The sequence below is a fragment of the Solanum stenotomum genome, chromosome 5 (genome assembly GCF_019186545.1).
Source record: "Solanum stenotomum isolate F172 chromosome 5, ASM1918654v1, whole genome shotgun sequence".
NCBI classification, from domain to species: Eukaryota; Viridiplantae; Streptophyta; class Magnoliopsida; order Solanales; family Solanaceae; genus Solanum; species Solanum stenotomum.
The window spans coordinates 47050106-47056017 of record NC_064286.1 but is presented as its reverse complement, the minus strand read 5'-3'; positions in this window follow the sequence as shown (position 1 = coordinate 47056017).

Here is a 5912-nt window from a genome sequence, read left to right as displayed (position 1 = left end):
TGAATTGAGTTGCTGGGAAATTCCCACAACTAGCTCTAACAAGATTGAAACTTAAAAGTAAAGATTGAAAATGAAAGCTAACATGCAACTGATATACTGAGTAGCTCAAAATAGTGATAATTATTTTAGAATGCAACATACATATACTGAAAGATATGGCATTCAAATTCTGAAACATAATTTTCTGACTAATTTACCAAGCAAGTATAATTCATGAAATACTAATAATTAACACACGCTAGGGTTCTTAGTTGTATACATGGGATTATACTAATTCTCCAAGAAATATGTCATCAATAACATAGAAACTATAACAACTAAATTTCAATGGATCCCTAAGATTTAAGAACCCTAGGTGTGAACACTATATGGAGAAACTGAAGATTTGACTGAAATCTAGGGATATAATGGGTTAAAGGAACCCAATAGTGTTTTACCACATACCTGGTGGAGAAAACTATGGAGACATTCTTTGGATTTCGGGGCTGAACTTGAAGAAGACCTCTGCTTGTTCTTGGGAGAAAATGTCGCCTCTTTCTCTTCTTTCCTTCTAAGTTGGATGATTTTAGAAGAATGAGGGTTTTAGGTAGTTTCTGACTAGATTACTAGGCTTAGACTGAGTAAAACGAAGTTTAAGCACCAAACAATGAAGTTTAAGTGGAAAATTCATAGGGGAAATGAACAATGCAACCCTAACTTAAATGCTGAGAAGTGACTTTAAAAGGGGCTTCACGGGCCGTCATGGTCCCCACGACCCGTCTAGTAGGTTGTGAAGATTCCTTGCCCGATAGGGCTTCACTAAAATGAGTATAACTTTTTATTCCCGACATGGAATTAGGTAAACTCGGCGGCACTTGAAAGAGGACTCAAAGTTCTTTAGTTAGATAAATCATGGACCACCTAATTCATTTTGTGCTGAAAGATATGATCGTTTCAAGTTGACCAAAACTCAAAACCTAACAATCCTCTTTCACGAATGACTTCACGGTCTGTATGAAGCTCCACAGACCGTTTAGGCATCTGTGGTCCTTTACATTGACCTTGGATGCAACCTACTTGACAGGTTGACTTGTACAGACTCCTAGACGGGCCGTCAAAGTCACCACGAGAAGCCGTGGATACTCTCTCACGACATAGTTAACTGACCCTGATCCCCTACACGGACCGTCTAGGGTGTCGTGAATGGTCTATGGTCCATTTTGGATTCATGGATAGGCCTAATTTCCCCTTTTAGACCTTTCTCAATGTCCGAGGTGTTACAAAAGGCATAAGCCACAACTAGCATAAGGGACCCGGGGGTGTTTCAACTCCGAAGAGGAACTCAAGTAGGCTCCAGGCCATCGTGGATCGACATCCACTCCCAAGGGTATCACAAAGAGGCTCCAAGTGTGAGGTACTCCAATCCTGAGAAAGCACACATCCTTCGGTAAATGCCTTAAAGTCGTTGAAGTAAGGAGTGTTGACATACAGACTAATAAGTTGTGCAAATGACAAAACACAGGCTCAAACTATCAGACCCAAGTCTGCTATCCAGTCTACAAGGGACTAGTCTGTTCGAGTAGCGTTGGAGACATACAAAAGTCATAAGGTTCACAAGTCTAAGGCAACACTAGCCTATCTTTTACTAAGGCCAAACATGCTTTAAGAAACATGTAGTAAAACAAGTAAATCACACACGTACAACCCCAACTAATCATGGTACTATCCTTAGAATAGTAGTAATCAACCCTAAAATCATGGTTTCTACGAGAAAAGTAGGAAGAACTAGGTACCCGCTCCTAATTCACACCAATTATCATGAATTTACATACTCATCCTCAATATAAATAGAAAGAAATTCGTAGCCTACATGTAGGCCGATCGTTCCAAATCATAAAAATGGAATTTTTACCTCCTGAACAACCTCTGAACGCTGCCACACTATCAAGAGATGGATCACAACGTCAACATGGTCTTTTAGACACCAAAATCACCCAAAATGGAGATATACCATTTTAGAGTCAAATGGGAATCATGGGATCTGTGTTTGAAATTTTGCAATTGCTTTCGTCAAAAGGTCCTAAAACCTAACTTGAACTTGTATACCAAAATAGGACACAATTCATGCCCTAAAACAATGAAAACAACAACACACAGCTAAAACACAAATAAAAGGAAAAGGGGCAGCATATTTCATGCCAAATTTACCTCGAACGGAGTGTCATAGACACAATCCAATCACTCCCGCATAGAACTGATAATTACGAGTGTGTGAGACTTCAAATCACCAAAATTAGAGTTTAGACGGAGGAGAAATCACAATTTTACTGTTGGAGCCAAAGTTGAGTCGCGACTATGGCTTAAATAGAGGGACAGGTCGGTCGACTGCTTGCAACCGTGGCCGGTTACTTGCAACCGCGGCCGGCTGCACGTGAACGTGCATGTTTGGGCACCGGTTGTTCATGGTAGTGAGGCCAGGTGTGCAAACTCGATGCATCAGCTGACAACAATGTGCTAGGGCCTCCAAACTTCAACCTGGTGCTCGAGAATCATCTAAAACCTCGTGCGTTTAGACGAACTATGCAACCCCATCAGAAATGGCATCTTGGACTCAACGAAACCATCAATATTCCTATCAGAGGTCATTTCAATGAAGAGTGGTTCCCACACCCAATTTCTATTTTAAGCTAAAATCCACAAGGGGCCTCAGAATTAGCCCATAAGCCTCAGGACCTGAACGAAGGGTTGTTCAAGAACAAATTCAGCATTTAGAGCTAACTTGACGGAATTCTCATCCGAGTTCGTTCACTAATAATGTTGACTAAAGTCCAACATAGACCTCAACTTAAAAGTTAACATGCCTAATTGAACAAGCTCGCACTAAAAGCTTCGGGAGTCATGCTGACTAATATACTAGCCTAAAATGACCCTTTCGGAGCTGATGGAATTATCAGAATTGGATTCTGATGTCGTCTTCTTAAATTTTTGATCGAAAATGACCATTCAAGGTTTAAAATCTCCAAAATGCCAAAATTCACCTAGAAACTTAACGAGCGACCATGTGACCGAACTGTCAATCCCAACAAGTCATAAATGACTTGGGGTAGTTACAGAAAAATTCTAAACAATAAATATGAGGCATAAACATAGAAATGACCTGGAGGTCATTACATATTAAGTGGTTATAAAATCATTTCATGAGATGCAATTATACTCTCATATAAGGGATACTTTAGTCGTTTAGCTTTTAGAAGGTATTTTCCTAATCAAAATTTTGACATGAGGCTTTCCACTTTTAGAAATACCTTTATTTTTTTTATTAAAACAAATATTGTTTGGCTGTAATTGGGAGAGCTCCAATTTTTTTTTATAAAATAGTGTTCGGCAAACTCATTTGTTTATGCTTTAGGTATGAATTTTATCATTGTCAATTGTTTTTCGAGTTTATAATATTTCTTACCTTTTAAAATTTTATTCATATTTATTGAAAATTTGGTTTTTCATTTTTCAGATACTCATTCTTCATTTGGAGACGTACATTCTAGTCTAAAAGTTTTTATTGGAGTGAAGTACCTTTCTTTTTTAGGCATGTTTTTTGCTCACAAAAAATTATTGCATCCATCATTTTCCTAAAATAACAAAACAAGGAAACAAGTTAATTTCCAGATATTTTAAAGCAAACAACTTAAATCTTTCTTTTTTTTTTTTTACCTTTGAACGTGCACAACTCCTAAATTTAACACTAGAATTCCTTGGAGTCCTCAATGCTTTTATTTTACATTACTATTTGCATTTACATACATCCTGTTCAATTGAATTTACGGACCTTCTGAATTGTTGAGACATGATTATCAGTTTTTAAAGACCAAAATAAAAATTATTAGAAGATAAAAGATGAATGAGAAAAAGTGAAGTGAACAACCTCATATTTATTGTTGAAGAAGAGATGTAGTTTTACTTGAAAATTTAATAAAACAAATTGTAGTACACCCATTTATGAGCGAACTATCTTAAAATATTTGTGATTTTGTTTGCAACAAATTTCAAAATGGCAGAAAATAAATTGCAATCACAAATAAAATATGAAGAAACATAATTTTATTGACCAAGATAGTGAGAACAATTCTGTTTATCCCTTGATTCTTCTCTCATAAGATATTNNAGGGCCGTTAGTGGCGTGTTTCTCGAATTAAGATGATTTGGATTTGATATATTTGTGAATATTCCACGAGTTTGTGAAATATTGGAGATGTTGATCTTTAAAAATATCTAAGAGTTCATGGGATATTTGAGATCTTGAACTTTAAAATACCCAAGAGATTATGTGATATTTGAGATCTTGAACTTCAAAAATACCAAAGAGTTTATGGGATATTTGAGATCTTGAATGTTAAGAATACCGAAGAGTTTATGGGATATTTGAGATCTTGAACTTTAAAAATACCCAAGAGTTTATGTGATATTTGAGATGCCTTTTAAGGGAATTTCGTACCATTTATATAGGCGTGAACTAGGGTGTAGAGTTGTGTAGCCTCCAAGAATCCTAATTTGAATTGAACACACCTTGCAGAGTCTACACAGAATTTCAATGTCTACAAATGTCCCATGCTTCAAGTCTTGTCAGAGTGTAGACTTTTTGAAATTGAAAGACGAGGCTTGAAGTATTCATACTTAAACCTCTGCAGTTCTGTGACATCACCTTTGCAGATTTGATCTATGAGAGAAGAGATGAAGGGCAAATTTGGTCCCACTAGGCGTGTCAGAATTTGTTTGCAACAAATTTTAAACATATGGAAAACAAAATAAACCACACAAATAAAATTTGAAGAAACATGAATATTTTATTGATAAATCTATGCGGGTACAATTCTGTTGAGCCCTTGATTCTTCTCTCATAAGATATTTATCCATGATTCAAGGGCCGTTTATGGCTTATTTCTTGAGTTAGGATGATTTGGACTTGATCTACATAATTTGAGGGCCGTTAGTAACGCATTTATCAAACTAGGATGATTTGAATTTGATCTACATAATTTGAGGGACATTAGTGGCGTATTTCTTGAATTAAGTTGATTTGGATTTGATATATTTATGAATATTTCATGAGTTTGTGGAATATTTGAGATGTTGATCTTTAAAAATACTCAAGAGTTTATGGGATATTTGAGATCTTGAACTCTAAAAATACCCAAGAGTTTATGGGATATTTGAAATCTTGAATTTGAAAAATACCCAATAGTTTATGGGATATTTAAGATATTGAACTTTAAAATTACCCAAGATTTTATGGGATATTTGAGATGCTTTTAAGGGAATTTCATACCCTTTATATAGGCGTGAACTAGGGTTTATGATTGAGAAGCCTCCAAAAATCCTAATTTGAATTGAACACACCATGTAGAGTCCCAACTTGAATTGAACGCATCTTGTAGAGTCCCACACAACTTAAATGTCTACAAATGTATTTTGGGGGTGAACAGACGGAGTTAACATTCGTTTTGAATACTTTGTCCATTTGTGGGCAAAGTTTTTGTTTTGGTCTGTGTTTTAAGGAGGATATGTTTTAATATGTAGTGCCCAAAAAGTATCGGTTTTGAAGGTGAGTGCGAGAAGTTTAAATGTAGATAATTCTACTTAGGTTGATAAGAGTGAGACACAAATAAAATAAAGTAAGAATATAACTTTCCACTCTCTTGAGGACAGTGTATTTCACACTTTCTACCACAAAAACATATATATGGCAACTATTCCACTTTAAAATAATATAAGGGGTTCATACGATCCTCCAAAAATTAGAGTGTATAGCAATGTTTTTTTTATTGAAGTTTGAGTTGGTTTTAAGTCATTTCCCAAATTTATTTGACTTCAAGATTTTAAATATTAAGATAAATTTAAATAATAAGGTTAATAATATTCCTCATCTTCCATTTTAT